The sequence below is a fragment of the Salvelinus alpinus genome, chromosome 31 (genome assembly GCF_045679555.1).
Source record: "Salvelinus alpinus chromosome 31, SLU_Salpinus.1, whole genome shotgun sequence".
NCBI classification, from domain to species: Eukaryota; Metazoa; Chordata; class Actinopteri; order Salmoniformes; family Salmonidae; genus Salvelinus; species Salvelinus alpinus.
Window position 1 is genome coordinate 4,059,630 of NC_092116.1, and position 17,167 is coordinate 4,076,796.

Sequence of the window (17,167 nt, forward strand, 5' to 3'; positions counted from 1 at the left end):
TCTGTTGTTTTGTATGTGTTTGATGGTCAGGGCGTGAGTTTTGGGTGGGCAGTCTATGTTTTCTGTTTCTATGTTGGTTTTGGGTTGCCTGGTATGGCTCTCAATTAGAGGCAGGTGTTTGACGTTTCCTCTGATTGAGAGTCATATTAAGGTAGGTTGTTCTCACTGTTTGTTTGTGGGTGATTGTCTCCTGTGTCAGTGTCTGTATGTTACGCCACACGGGACTGTTTTCGGTTTTGTTTGTTCATTCGTTTTATGTAGTCAGTTTTCCTGTTATTGCGTTCTTCGTGTTACATGTAAATTCGTCGCACCAGGTCTGTCTACTTCGTTTTGTTGTTTTGTAAAAGTATCAAGTGTTTTTCGTGTTTGTCTTAGTCTTTATAATAAATCATTATGTATTCACAACCCGCTGCACGTTGGTCTAATCCTTGTTACTCCTCTTCGGATGAAGAGAAGGAGGAAGCCCGTTACAGAATCACCCACCAAACCCAGATCAAGCAGCGGGTTAACGGACAGCGCACGAAGCAGGATTTATGGTCTTGGGAGGAAATCATGGAAGGAAAAGGACCATGGGCTAAAGTTGAAGTGAATCGCCGCCCATGGGAACAGCTGGAGGCAGCTCGGAGAGCGGAGGAAACCGGAGAGAGGAACCGGCGTTACCAGGGGACGCGTCTAGCACGGAAGCCCGAAAAGCCCGCAAGTACAACCCAAAAAATTATTGGGGGGTGGCTAAGAGGTAGTGGGTCTAGGGCAGGTAGGAGACCTGCGCCCACTTCCCAGGCTAACCGTGGAGAGCGGGAGTACGGGCAGACACCGTGTTACGCAGTAGAGCGCACGGTGTCTCCTGTACGTGTGCATAGCCCGGTGCGGGTTATTCCACCTCCCCGCACTGGTAGGGCTAGATTGAGCATTGAGCCAAGTGCCATGAAGCCGGCTCTACATATCTGGCCACCAGTACGTCTCCTTGGGCCGGCTTACATGGCACCAGCCTTACGCATGGTGTCCCCGGTTCGCCTACATAGCCCGGTGCGGGTTATTCCACCTCCCCGCACTGGTCAGGCGACGGGGAGCATACAACCAGGTAAGGTTGGGCAGGTTCAGTGCTCAAGGGAGCCAGTACGCCTACACGGTCCGGTATTTCCGGCGCTACCTCCCCGCCCCAGCCCAGTACCACCAGTGCCTACACCACGCACCAGGCATCCGGTGCGTTTCCAGAGCCCTGTTCCTCCTTCACGCACTCTCCCTATGGTGCGTGTCTCCAGCCCAGTGCCTCCAGTTCCGGCACCACGCACTAAGCCACCTGTGCGTCTCCAGAGCCCTGTACGCACTGTTCCTTCTCCCCGCACTCGCCCTGAGGTGCGTGCCCTCAGCCCGGTACCTCCAGTTCCGGTACCACGCACCAGGCCTATAGTGCGCTTCGAGAGGTCAGTGTGCCCTGTCCCTGCTCCCCGCACTAGCCTTGAAGTGCGTGCCGTCATCCCGGTACCTCCAGTTCCGGCACCACGCACCAGGCCTACTGTGCGCCTCAGCAGGGCAGAGTCGGCCGTCTGCCCAACGCCTTATGCACTGCCTGTCTGCCCAGCGCCGTCTGAGCCATCTGTCTGCCCAGCGCCGTCTGAGCCATCTGTCTGCCCAGCGCCGTCTGAGCCATCCGTCTGCCCAGCGCCGTCTGAGCCATCCGTCTGCCCAGCGCCGTCTGAGCCATCCGTCTGCCCAGCGCCTTCTGAGCCATCCGTCTGCCCAGCGCCTTCTGAGCCATCCGTCTGCCCAGCGCCTTCTGAGCCATCTGTCTGCCCAGCGCCTTCTGAGCCATCCGTCTGCCACGAGCCATTAGAGCCGCCCGTCTGTCCCGAGCCATTAGAGCCGTCCGTCAGTCAGGAGCTGCCAGAGCCGTCCGTCAGTCAGGAGCTGCCAGAGCCGCCAGCCAGTCAGGAGCTGCCAGAGCCGCCAGCCAGTCAGGAGCTGCCAGAGCCGCCAGCCAGTCAGGAGCTGCCAGAGCCGCCAGCCAGTCAGGAGCTGCCAGAGCCGCCAGCCAGTCAGGAGCTGCCAGAGCCGCCAGCCAGTCAGGAGCTGCCAGAGCCGCCAGCCAGTCAGGAGCTGCCAGAGCCGCCAGCCAGTCAGGAACTGCCAGAGCCGCCAGCCAGTCAGGAGCTGCCAGGGCCGCCAGCCAGTCAGGAGCTGCCCTACAGTCATGAGCTGCCCTACAGTCATGAGCTGCCCTACAGTCATGAGCTGCCCTCCAGTCATGAGCTGCCCTACAGTCATGAGCGGCCAGCCAGTCATGAGCGGCCCTACAGTCATGAGCTGCCCTACAGTCATGAGCTGCCCTACAGTCATGAGCTGCCCTACAGTCATGAGCTGCCCTACAGTCCGGTCCATGTACCACTAGCCACTTTAAACTATGCCACTTTATGTTTACATACCCTACAGTACTCATCTCATATGTATATACCGTACTCTATACCATCTACTGCATCTTGCCTATGCCGTTCTGTACCATCACTCATTCATATATCTTTATGTACATATTCTTTATCCCTTTACACTTGTGTGTATAAGGTAGTAGTTGTGGAATTGTTAGGTTAGATTACTTGTTGTTATTACTGCATTGTCGGAACTAGAAGCACAAGCATTTCGCTACACTCGCATTAACATCTGCTAACCATGTGTATGTGACTAATAAAATTTGATTTGATTTGATTTGATTTGAGTCATGAGCTGCCCTACAGTCATGAGCTGCCCTACAGTCATGAGCGGCCCTACAGTCATGAGCGGCCCTACAGTCATGAGCTGCCCTACAGTCATGAGCTGCCCTACAGTCATGAGCTGCCCTACAGTCATGAGCTGCCCTACAGTCCGGTCCATGTACCACTAGCCACTTTAAACTATGCCACTTTATGTTTACATACCCTACAGTAATCCGCCGCGCTAATTCCTATGCGAATAACCACCGTCAGATGTCTCAGTCAGGGAGAGAGGAGAGGCTTAGCAAAACGGGCTGTGTTTCCTACATCCAAGAGGCGTCACGGGCGTGACTGCATCTCCGCAGTATTTCCGCCCCTACTCCGCGCTATTGTAACTTAGTTAACAGACAAATTAGGCCCAGACAATATCAAAACTAAAACTCTTAATCTTCTAATGAATGGATAGCCTTACAAGATGTGCAGAGAGAAAATAAATAACAGAATAGCCACTGGGCACAAACTGGTGGAATCTACGTGGAAAATAAATAAAAAATAAAGTTTTGAGGGGGACAATTGAAATTGTACCTTTAAAACAACGTCAGATCTTCAACATTATATCCACTATCTATCTGCAGATACCCTTTGGTCTCCCATTTTAACCAAGCCCAGCTATGATATACACTGCTCAAAAAAATAAAGGGAACACTAAAATAACACATCCTAGATCTGAATGAATGAAATATTCTTATTAAATCCTTTTTTCTTTACATAGTTGAATGTGCTGACAACAAAATCACACCAAAATTATCAATGGAAATCAAATTTATCAACCCATGGAGGTCTGGATTTGGAGTCACACTCAAAATTAAAGTGGAAAACCACACTACAGGCTGATCCAACTTTGATGTAATGTCCTTAAAACAAGTCAAAATGAGGCTCAGTAGTGTGTGTGGCCTCCACGTGCCTGTATGACCTCCCTACAATGCCTGGGCATGCTCCTGATGAGGTGGCGGATGGTCTCCTGAGGGATCTCCTCCCAGACTTGGACTAAAGCATCCGCCAACTCCTGGACAGTCTGTGGTGCAACGTGGCGTTGGTGGATGGAGCGAGACATGATGTCCCAGATGTGCTCAATTGGATTCAGGTCTGGGGAACGGGCGGGCCAGTCCATAGCATCAATGCCTTCCTCTTGCAGGAACTGCTGACACACTCCAGCCACATGAGGTCTAGCATTGTCTTGCATTAGGAGGAACCCAGGGCCAACCGCACCAGCATATGGTCTCACAGGGGGTCTGAGGATCTCATCTCGGTACCTAATGGCAGTCAGGCTACCTCTGGCGAGCACATGGAGGCCTGTGCGGCCCCAAAAGAAATGCCACCCCACACCATGACTGACCCACCGCCACACCGGTCATGCTGGAGGATGTTGCAGGCAGCAGAACGTTCTCCACGGCATCTCCAGACTCTCACGTCTGTCACATGTGCTAGGTGTGAACCTGCTTTCATCTGTGAAGAGCACAGGGCGCCAGTGGCGAATTTGCCAATCTTGGTGTTCTCTGGCAAATGCCAAACGTCCTGCACGGTGTTGGGCTGTAAGCACAACCCCCACCTGTGGACGTCGGGCCCTCATACCACCCTCATGGAGTCTGTTTCTGACCGTTTGAGCAGACACATGCACATTTGTGGCCTGCTGGAGGTCATTTTGCAGGGCTCTGGCAGTGCTCCTCCTGCTCCTCCTTGCACAAAGGCGGAGGTAGCGGTCCTGCTGCTGGGTTGTTGCCCTCCTACGGCCTCCTCCACGTCTCCTGATGTACTGGCCTGTCTCCTGGTAGTTACCTAGGTTACCCCATTGGCTCACAGCAAAAGTTTCACTCTTTTCAAACACAATTTTCTTGTTTTCTGCTTGTTTTAGTCAATTACAATACTACATTTAAGAAGAATATAACATGTCCAAAGATTTATTTTCAACATTGCCTACTCCCGAGCATTCTCACGACTTATATAAACATAATATTGTCCGGCTTCCCTCATGCCCCGTTTCATGACGGTGCTAGCAGCCACGTGAGTGAGTGCTGGCTAGCTACCAACTGGAACATTAAGCTAGCCAAGACCAGCAATACAAACAAATGGACCATACAGCTACAAGTAGTAAGTGGAGTTACAAACTGACTATACTTAACAAGTTAAATGTCTTATCTGTGATTAAATGTTTTCCACCTACATAGCTACGTACGTGTAGCCTACTTGGACACCTGGTCCCCACATTTCCCACTCTCCCAGGCTCAATTTCCCTACTTTAAATCAAATCCGATTTTATTCGTCACATCCTTCGAAAACAACCGTTGTAGACTAACAGTGAAATGCTTACTTACGGGCCCATGCCATCAATGTAGATAGAAATAAATAGAGAAATTATAGAAAAGTAAAACACGTAATAATAAAAGTAATAATGAATACACAATGAGTGACGATAACTTGGCTATGTACACGGGGTACCAGTACTGAGTCAATGTGCAGGTGTATTAGGTAATTGAGGTCGATGCTGTATGTACCTAGGAATAAAGTGACCGAGAGTAAATAGTAGCAGCAGCGTATATGATGAGTCAAAAAAGTTAGTGCAAAAAGGGTCAATGCAGATAGTCCAGGTAGCTTTTTGGTGAACTATTTAGCAGTTTTATGGCTTGGGGGTAGAAGCTGATCAGGGTCCTGTTGGTTCCAGACTTGGTGCATTGGTACCGCAAGTGGAAGCAAAGAGAACAGTCTATGACTTGGGTGGCTGGAGTCTTGACCATTTTTAGGGCCTTCCTCTGACAATAGAGGTATTGGAAGGCAGGGAGCTCGGGCCCAGTGATGTAATGGGCCGTACACCCTACCCGTTGTAGCGCCTTGCGGTCGGATCAAGATGCACTCAAGCTGCTCTCAATGCCAGTCAAGATGCTCTCAATGGTGAAGCTATAGAACTTTTTGAGTATCCGAGGGCCCATGCCAAATCTTTTTAACCTCCTGAAGCCTCCAAACTACTGAAAGAGCTGCTTCCTGTGCTTGGCCTTCCTAAGTTGAACATAATAAACGGCTCTCTATCCACCGGATGTGTACCAAACTCACTAAAAGTGGCAGTAGTAAAGCCTCTCTTGAAAAAGCCAAACCTTGAAAAATATTTTAAAAAATATCGGCCTATATCGAATCTCCCGTTCCTCTCAAAAAAAATGAAAAAGCTCTGCCTTCCTGAATACAAACAATGTATACGAAATGCTTCAGTCTGGATTTAGACCCCATCATAGCACTGAGACTGCACTTGTGAAGGTGGTAAATGACCTTTTAATGGCGTCAGACCGAGGCTCTGCATCTGTCCTCGTGCTCCTAGACCTTAGTGCTGCTTTTGATACCATCGAGCACCACATTATTTTGGAGAGATTGGAAACCCAAATTGGTCTACACGGACAAGTTCTGGCCTGGTTTAGATCTTATCTGTCGGAAATATAACAGTTTGTCTCTGTGAATGGTTTGTCCTCTGACAAATCAACTGTAAATGTTGGTGTTCCTCAAGGTTCCGTTTTAGGACCACTATTGTTTTCACTATATATTTTACCTCTTGGGGATATCATTCAAAAACATAATGTTAACTTTCACTGCTATGCGGATAACACACAGCTGTACATTTCAATGAAACATGGTGAAGCCCCAAAATTGCCCTCACTAGAAGCCTGTGTAGCAGACATAAGGAAGTGGATGGCTGAAAACGTTCTACTTTTAAACTCGGACAAAACAGAGATACTTGTTCTAGGTCCCAAGAAACAAAGATATCTTCTGTTGAATCTGACAATTAATCTTGATGATTGTACAGTCGTCTCAAATAAAACTGTGAAGGACCTCGGCGTTACTCTGAACCCTGATCTCTCTTTTGACGGACATATCAAAACTGTTTCAAGGGCAGCTTTTTTCCATCTACGTAACATTGCAAAAATCTGAAACTTTCTGTCCAAAAATTATGCAGAAAAATGAATCTATGCATTTGTTACTTCTAGGTTAGACTACTGCAATGCTCTACTTTCCAGCTACCCGGATAAAGCACTAAATAAACTTCAGTTAGTGCTAAATACGGCTGATAGAATCCTGACTAGAACCCCAAAATTTGATCATATTACTCCAGTGCTAGCCTCCCTACACTGTCTTCCTGTTAAGGCAAGAGCTGATTTCAAGGTTTTACTGCTAACCTACAAAGCATTACATGGGCTTGCTCCTACCTATCTTTCCGATTTGGTCCTGCCGTACATACCTACACGTACGCTACGGTCACAAGACGCAGGCTTCCTAATTGTCCCTAGAATTTCTAAGCAAACAGCTGGAGGCAGGGCTTTCTTCTATAGAGCTCAATTTTTATGGAATGGTCTGCCTACCCATGTGAGAGACGCAGACTCGGTCTCAACCTTTAAGTCTGTACTGAAGACTCATCTCTTCAGTAGGTCATATGATTGAGTGTAGTCTGGCCCAGGAGTGTGAAGGTGAATGGAAAGGCTCTGGAGCAACGAACCGCCCTTGCTGTTTCTGCCTGGCCGGTTCCCCTCCACTGGGATTCTCTGCCTCTAACCCTATTACAGGGACTGAGTCACTGGCTTACTGGTGCTCTTTCATGCCATCTTTAGGAGGGGTGTGTCACTTCAGTGGGTTTAGTCACTAACGTGATCTTCCTGTCTGGGTTGGTGTCCCCCCTTGGGTTGTGCCGTGGCGGAGGTCTTTGTGGGCTATACTCGGCCTTGTCTCAGGATAGTAAGTTTGTGGTTGAAGATATCCCTCTAGTGGTGTGGGGGCTGTGCTTTGGCAAAGTGGGTGGGGTTATATCCTGCCTGTTTGGCCCTGTCCGGGGGTATCATCGGATTGGGCCACAGTGTCTACTGACCCCTCCTGTCTCAGCTGCAGTAGTTTATGTGTCGGGGAGCTAGGGTCAGTCTGTTATATCTGGAGTACTTCTCCTGTCTTATCCGGTGTCCTGTGTGAATTAAGTATGCTCTCTCTAATTCTCTCTTTCTTTCTCTCTTTCTCTCTCTCGGAGGACCTGAGCCCTAGGACCATGCCTCAGGACTACCTGGCATGATGACTCCTTGCTGTTCCCAGTCCACCTGGCCGTGCTGCTGCTCCAGTTTCAACTGTTCTGCCTGCGGCTATGGAACCCTGACCTGTTCACCAGACATGCTACCTGTCCCAGACCTGCTGTTTTCAACTCTCTAGAGACAGCAGGAGCGGTAGAGATTCTCTTCATGATCGGCTATGAAAAGCCAACTGACATTTACTCCTGAGGTGCTGACTTGTTGCACCCTCGACAACTACTGTGATTATTATTATTTGACCATGCTGGTCATTTATGAACATTTGAACATCTTAGCCATGTTCTGTTATAATCTCCACCCGGCACAGCCAGAAGAGGACTGGCCACCCCTCATAGCCTGGTTCTTCTCTCGGTTTCTTCCTCGGTTTTGGCCTTTCTAGGGAGTTTTTCCTAGTCACCGTGCTTCTACACCTGCATTGCCTGCTGTTTGGGGTTTTAGGCTGGGTTTCTGTACAGCACTTTGAGATATCAGCTGATGTAAGAAGGGCTATATAAATACATTTGATTTTATTTGATTTTAAGGGCAAGAGGCGTTGTTGTGCCCTCTTCACGACTGTGCGGGTGTTTGTGGACCATGATAGCTCCTTGGTGATGTGGACACCAAGGAACTTGAAGCTCTCGCCCCGTTCCACTACAGCCCCGTCAATGTGAATGCAGGTGTGATCGGCCCTCCATTTCCTGTAGTCAATGATCCACTCATTTGTCTTGCTGACGTTGACAGAGAGGTTGTTGACCTGGCACCACACTTCCAGGTCTCTGACCTCTTCCCTGTGGGCTGTTTCATCGTCGTTTTCTGATAAGGCGTACCACCGTTGTGTCATCTGCAAATTTAATAATGGTGTTGGAGTCCTGTGTGGCCATGTAGATGTGGGTGAACAGGGAGTACAGGAGGGGACTAAGCACGCACCCCTGAGGGGCCCCCGAGTTGAGGGTCAGCATGGCGGATGTGTTGTTGTGTACCCTCACCACCAGGGAGCGGCCGGTCAGGAAGTCCAGGATTCAGTTGACATAGGTGTTCCTCTTGTCCAGGTGGGAAAGGGCAATGTGGAGAGCAATACAGATTGTGTCATCTGTGGATTTGCTGGGGCAGTATGTGAATTGGAGTGGGTCCAGGGTGTCTGGGATGATGGTGTTCATGTGAACCATGACCAGCCTTTCAAAGCAGATGCGAGTGCTACGGTGCAATCGTCATTTAGACAGGTTACCTTGGCATTCTTGGGCACAGGGACTAAGGTGGTCTGCTTGAAACATGCAGGTATTACAGACTGGGACGGGAGTAGTTGAAAATGTCAGTGAAGACACTTACCAACTTGTCAGCGCATGCTCTGAGTACACGTCCTTGTAATCCGTCTGGCACTGCAGCTTTAATATTAACCTGTTTAAAGATCTTACTCACATCGGCTACGGAGAGCGTGATCACACAGTCATTCAGAACGTGGTAGCATTGCATACCGTATGTTGGGATTTTTGACCTGGTTACATAGCAGCTTTTCAGCATGTTTTGTTATTTCTGTAAAACAAGAAATGTACAATGACGTTGACTCTTTTACAATGGGGGTCAATGGGATAGAATGTTTTTCTCCAATTTGTGGTCGTGGTCGAGGGGATTTCCTTCTTATGACCTGAATATTGACTCAGAGTAATCTTAAACTAAATGTTTTGGTTGAGATGGAGATGTGAATCCAACATATCAACGATTGGTAAAACTTTACTTGGATAGTCCATCTGTAGGGTCTCTGCAGACCATCTACAGACTATCAGTGACATTTCAACTTACTATCTACTAACCCTAACCTTAACCCTTATCCTAATCCTAAATGTAACCCCTAACTCTAACTCTAGCCCTAACCTTCACCCTTAACCTAACACTTATTTGAAACGTAACCCCAACCATAACCTTAGCAAGCAGATACAGATACTTTGTTGATAGTATGACCATCTGTAGAGACTATCTGGACTATCCAAATAAAGTGTGACACAATTGTTAATTTATAGACAAACTAGAATCAAAGCCAGACCAAGTCAGTGGCACAGATGGAACCCTCCAATCAGAAGATAAATCTCCTTCAAATGTTGATATTTAGTTGCGTTTACAACCAAACACAATTTATAATTTTTCCCATCATGAAGTCAGTGCACATTCCAAGTACTCAGTTGGATTTTGTTGGTCTTTACTTGTACAGAATCAAAGTTAACCTTGTCTGTTTCATCTATTATTTAAGAATCAGATAAAAAATGTAGCTGACATTACATATGAAGACGGTGGACATTTCATGAAGTCATAGTATAAATACATAGTTATTATATACATTACATCTATACAGCATGTGAGCATGTGGGCTTAGCAGACATTTAACACAGAACACACAAAAAAACATAAAGCAAAGTATTTATTTGTGTATGCCTTTTTATGGCTTTTAAACTCCAACTCCTTTCCTAATACACCAAAAGATTGTGGATGATGTTGTCGTGTCTTTGGCTATACCGGATTAAGTGATATGACATGCTATTCTATAAAATCCTTTCTCTGTAATTAATATTACCTGATTTGGCTAATCATGTAAATGTAATTAACTAGAAAGTCGGGGCACCACAAAATAATGTTTATAGAGCAGTTATCTTCCGAATAAACTCTTAAAGACCTAGTAATATTTTACATCAATAGCAGTCAATATTAATCGTCACCTTATTTCAGTCTCATCTGAAAGTTGTAAATTCTTGGTTATCTTCACGAACCCTGGCTAACAAGTTGAATCAGCAATACAAAATTGGGTTTAATTATTTATTTACTAAATAACTAATTAATCACACAGAATTACATAGAATTACACAGAATGAATCATACCTTGATTAAAATTACGTCATAAAGGAAAATGTCTCTAGCGGACGGAACAGATATGACAGCTGGTTACCCAAAGGAAAGGATCCAAATCAGTCAGGTTTCAAGACTAGTCATTCAACTGAGACTGCTCTTCTCTGTGTCACGGAGGCGCTCCGCACTGCTAAAGCTAACTCTCTCTCCTCTGCTCTCATCCTTCTAGACCTATCGGCTGCCTTTGATACTGTGAACCATCAGATCCTCCTCTCCACCCTCTCCGAGCTGGGCATCTCCGGCGCGGCCCACGCTTGGATTGCGTCCTACCTGACAGGTCGCTCCTACCAGGTGGCGTGGCGAGAATCTGTCTCCGCACCACGTGCTCTCACCACTGGTGTCCCCCAGGGCTCTGTTCTAGGCCCTCTCCTATTCTCGCTATACACCAAGTCACTTGGCTCTGTCATATCCTCACATGGTCTCTCCTATCATTGCTATGCAGACGACACACAATTAATCTTCTCCTTTCCCCCCTCTGATAACCAGGTGGTGAATCGCATCTCTGCATGTCTGGCAGACATATCAGTGTGGATGACGGATCACCACCTCAAGCTGAACCTCGGCAAGACGGAGCTGCTCTTCCTCCCGGGGAAGGACTGCCCGTTCCATGATCTCGCCATCACGGTTGACAACTCCATTGTGTCCTCCTCCCAGAGTGCTAAGAACCTTGGCGTGATCCTGGACAACACCCTGTCGTTCTCAACTAACATTAAGGCGGTGACCCGTTCCTGTAGGTTCATGCTCTACAACATTCGCAGAGTACGACCCTGCCTCACGCAGGAAGCGGCGCAGGTCCTAATCCAGGCACTTGTCATCTCCCGTCTGGATTACTGCAACTCGCTGTTGGCTGGGCTCCCTGCCTGTGCCATTAAACCCCTACAACTCATCCAGAACGCCGCAGCCCGTCTGGTGTTCAACTTTCCCAAGTTCTCTCACGTCACCCCGCTCCTCCGCTCTCTCCACTGGCTTCCAGTTGAAGCTCGCATCCGCTACAAGACCATGGTGCTTGCCTACGGAGCTGTGAGGGGAACGGCACCTCCGTACCTTCAGGCTCTGATCAGGCCCTACACCCAAACAAGGGCACTGCGTTCATCCACCTCTGGCCTGCTCGCCTCCCTACCTCTGAAGAAGTACAGTTCCCGCTCAGCCCAGTCAAAACTGTTCGCTGCTCTGGCACCCCAATGGTGGAACAAACTCCCTCACGACGCCAGGTCAGCGGAGTCAATCACCACCTTCCGGAGACACCTGAAACCCCACCTCTTTAAGGAATACCTAGGATAGGATAAAGTAATCCTTCTAACCCCCCCCCCTTAAAAGAGTTAGATGCACTATTGTAAAGTGGTTGTTCCACTGGATATCATAAGGTGAATGCACCAATTTGTAAGTCGCTCTGGATAAGAGCGTCTGCTAAATGACTTAAATGTAAATGTAAATTAAAGGGGGCTGGGTTTGAGTGAAAGAGCGGGAAGACTGAAGAACAAAGGGAGAGGCGATGTCTTTATTGGGCCGTAGGCAACTACTCTATCGTAAATACAGAATCTTATGCATTCTAAATTACCGCCCATTTGGAAAAGGAAAATGCAATAAATATTTATGCTGGTCGTGTTGGCCAACAGAGATCTTCCTGTCCTCGGAAGAATGTCTCTGGTGGTAAATTGGGTACGTTGTAGTAACGTCGTTGTGTGGTAGACGGGATACTCTGTCTGTTCTTTCCTAGCCCACGTTTTCAGCTGCTGTTGCTAACTCAACGGCTAGGAGGTATCACTTCTGTAGCGAATAAGAGGTCAAAGTTCATACCATTCACAACCAAAGCTCACGCTGAGGTTGGCTTCGTTCTGTAGTTATTATCTGAACCCTTCTGACATCGGATCGTCATCCTAATGTACCCGGAACAGAAGGTTACATTTTCGTCAAGGGCTTATATAGTGGAGGGAGAAGGGTGTGTTTTCATAGTTGTATAACCCATGTCTCTTCACAGGGGCGGGCCACTGATTGAGCAGAGCCCTAACCTTATGAAAACCCAAATCTCTCATTTGGAAGCTAAAATTACATGTAATCTTTTCACCAATAATTGTATATTTAAACATTTGAATTGCACAACAATTCCATGTGAATCTGATAACTATAATGTGTAGACTTTCCACTGTACCATTTATGTCATCCTATCATTGATGAGAATGTCTCAGATGACAACCGAACTGACATCATATTCATTAAGTACCAACGCATATGTTCAACTGGTTGGATTCCCAAAATATGGTTCATTTCCCCCCACCTTCTGATATTCCCAGAATCTCTGTTTAACAAAGGCTATTCAAGAGTCCCTCTGTAGAGTCAAGAGAGAGGGAAGGGAGAAAGGTATTTATGGGGGGGGTCATAAACCTTACCCACAGGCCAACGTCATGACAATGTCATTGTACATACAGTATATTGTGGAAAGACTACCACTGAAGTACTATGGTCAGTTTGAATTCAATTAACCTCTCTGGGATCGCGGGACGCTTGCGTCCCAACAGCCTGTTAAAATGTAGAGCGCCAGATTTTTAAAAAAAATCTATAAAATCAAACTTTATTAAATTACACATATAAGATACCAAATTAAAGCTACACTCGTTGTGAATCCAGCCAACATGTCAGATTTCAAAAAGGCTTTTCGGCGAAAGCATAAGATGCTATTATCTGATGATAGTGCAATGGCTACACTCTCTTTGTTGACAATTTCAACCATGCCGGCGCTACTCAAAACGCAGAAATAAAATATAAAACATGCATTACCTTTGACGAGATTCTTTTGTTGGCACTCCAATATGTCCCATAAACATCACAAATGGTCCTTTAGTTCGATTAATTCCGTCCATATATATCCAAATTGTCCATTTATTTGGCGCTGTTGTACCAGGAAAAACAGCGTTCAATTTGCGCAAAATCACGACAAAATATCTAAAAAATTTCCTCTAAACTTTGCCAAAACATTTCTAAGTACTTTTGTAATACAACTTAAGGTATTTGTAAACGTTAATAATCGATCAAATTGAAGACGGGTCAATCTGTTTTCAATACAGGATATCAACAAACTCACGGTACTTTTCAAGTCTTGCTCAACTCTCAAACATAAACACACGACGTCACTCCACTTCCGGGTCAATATCTTTCTCAGTTTACTAAGGAAAAACCTTAACCTTTTTCCATACAATGGCGACATCCAGTGGAAGCAGTAGAAACTGCGTGGATAGTGATTAGAATTCTGGTGTGCCCATGATAACCCATTGAACATACAGGAACTTAACAATAAAAAAGTTAGTCCTCAGGGTTTTGACTGCTATATAAGTTCTGTTATACTTACAGATATGATTCAAACAGTTTTAGAAACTTCAGAGTGTTTTCTATCCAAATCTACTATGCATATCTTATATTCTTATATTCTGGGCATGAGTAGCACGAAGTTGAAATTGCGCACGCTATTTTTCCCTAAGTGAAAACTCTGCACCCTATCCTCAAGAAGTTTTAAAGTATAGTGGTTGGTGGGGTCTACTTGGGGAGAGTGGCTCTAAGACTGAAGAGGGATGAGTGGAGGTGCCCTCCCAGTCACCCAATCCCAATCCCTCAGAGAGAGCCCCTCTCCACTCTCACCAATAACCACCATTGAATCTTAGCTATAATAACAAACAAGGAATAATAATGACTCAACATCCTCTCCTGATCTTTACAGAACTCTTACAGCAGGTTTGCAAGTCACAAAAATAAATAAAATGGCTTTGTAGTTAGTATAGTTAAATCCTAATTTCTCTCTCTCCTAAACCAAACCTTCCCTCTCCACCTCCCCATCCCAGTTTTCTCCCCCCTTTACTCCGCCCAAGCTAAGCTTGTCCCAACCTTCCATCCTTATCCACCCTTGCCCACCCAAGCCAAGCTTGTCCCACCCTCCCATCCTTACCCACCCTTGCCCACACAAGAAAAGCTTATCACAACCTCCCATCCTTGCCCGCCTTTACCCACCCAGGCAAAGTTTATCCGAACCTCTCGTCTTTTCACGCCCTCCCTTTCCTTTCAGACACATTTACACCGATCCATATATCGATTTACTCATCCATTCACCTTCATTCACATACAACATATACTATATGCATCCCCCCACCCATTCTCCGCCTTCCTACACATATTCCTATCCACCCACCTTCACACTTCCATTCCTATGCACAGACACATATACACACATACACCCATTCACGCCCACACATACACATATCCGTAGAATAATTTTGACATATGTGACCGACCGGCTCAAATTGGTTTTAAGTAGCAAAATTTGAAATTGTGTTTTTTTACATTGGATAAAAGTAGCGACTCAGAGCTACAAAATGGTATATCATACACTACAGTCGAGGAACAATGGGAAAGTAATTTTGCTTTGAAAGTTGATAAGCCTGTAAATTCACTTGAAAGAAAATGGCCTTTGAATGTTTTTGGTACTACAACTGGAGAGCCCTCTTAGTCTATACCCATTCAGCATCGTTCACACCCTCCTAAGCTTTAGCACCACCCATCCCTTTAAGAGTTGATCTGAGTGTTCTGTACTAACAACAGCAGTCAAGCACCCCTGCAAAGACCTTTATTATACAGAGATTCAAAATAGCTATTGATAACAAATGTGTATTTTGTGGTTGTGAACCAGAGACTCTTGACCATTTATTTTGGGACTGTTCTTATGTCAGAAGATTTTGGAGTGAGTTAGAAGATTTTATTTTTTAAATAAACTACTTTTAATGTTAATTTCAAAGACTCTGATATTGTGTTTTATATTGATACAAATTATATGGACCCTGATTTGACTTTCATTGTTAATATTAATATTTGTCATGTGCGGATTCTTCATGCATAAAAATTAAGTGGACGGAGAACAAACCCCTCTTGACATTGTTTAAGATAGAATTTAAATATTATTTTGAAATGATCAGTAAGTGTAAAAACCAAAAAGCAATATGTACCATTAAGCTTTTTGACAAATTGAAAATGTATCTCGATATGTAATACCCCTGTCTGTTAGTTTTATGTACTCTTGTTTGTATATTTCTGTTTTTGTATTTGTTTTGTCCGTAATAATAATAATTGCTTGACGAGTTTCAGAAGAAAGTGCTTTGTTTCTTGCCATTTTGAGCCTGTAATCGAACCCACAAATGTTGATGCTCCAGATACTCAACTAGTCTAAAGAATGCCCGTTTTAGCTGTGCTAACAGAATTGCAAAAGGGTTTTCTAATGATCAATTAGCCTTTTAAAATTATAAACTTGAATTAGCTAACACAACGTGCCATTGGAACATAGGAGGGATGGTTGCTGATAATGGGTCTCTGTACACCTATGTAGATATTCTATAAAAATCTGCCATTTCCAGCTACAATAGTCATTTACAACATTAACAATGTCTCCACTGTATTTCTGATCAATTTTATGTTATTTTAATGGACCAAAAAAAATTGCTTTTCTTTCAAAAACAAGGACATTTATAAGTGACCCCAAACTTTTGAACGGTAGTGTAGATCTATTGATTTTAGAGGCTTAATGTATATATACTCTGTTGTCTGGCTTCTTTGCGCACGCCATGAAGAGGAAACGCACCTGCTAATATCGTTTTCCTATTGAACATACTTCTTTCCGTATGAAATATTATAGTTTAATTACATTTTAGGGTATTTGAGGATTAAATAGAAATGTATTTTGACTTGTTGAAACAAAGTTTAGGGGTAGATTTTTGCATTCCTATCTTGGCATGTTGAACTAGTGGATTACTCAAATCGATGGCGCCAACAAAACTGACTTTCTGGGATATATATATAAGGATTTTATCTAACAAAACAACACTACATGTTATAGCTGCGACCCTTTGGATGACAAATCAGAGGAGGATTTTCAAAAAGTAAATACATTTTTAATCGCTATTTGTGAATTTATGAAACCTGTGCCGGTGGAAAACTATTTTGATTGTGGGGCGCCGTCCTCAAACAATCGCATGCCATGCTTTCGCTGTAAGGCCTACTGTAAATCGAACAGTGCAGTTAGATTAACAAGAATTTAAGCTTTCAACCAATATAAAACACTTGTATGTACATAAATGTTTAATAACCATATTTTTTATGATTATTTATGTGAATTGCGCTCCCTCCAGTTTCACCGGAAGTTGTCTCGCTAGTGGGAAGCCTAGCACAAAGAGGTTTTAATTAACCTTTTTTTTCAGCTATTTCTCTAGTCACCAACAATGAAGGAAAAACTGGTTATGGAACAGTAGGCCTTCTCACCTAAAGCCCCATCCTCTAGTCTACAGACTTCAGTCATATCTCAGTATGAATACACCTGGGTTCCCTATCTTCAAGAAGAGCAGATTCTTTAGTTTCCATTTGCCTACCTTGCCCCTCCACCACAGTCTTTCTCTCGCAGCCTCCCATTATGCCTCATGTCCTTGTCAGCGGCTCTCGTTTCAGCACAATCAGTCAAAAGACAAGTTTTTCACGGTG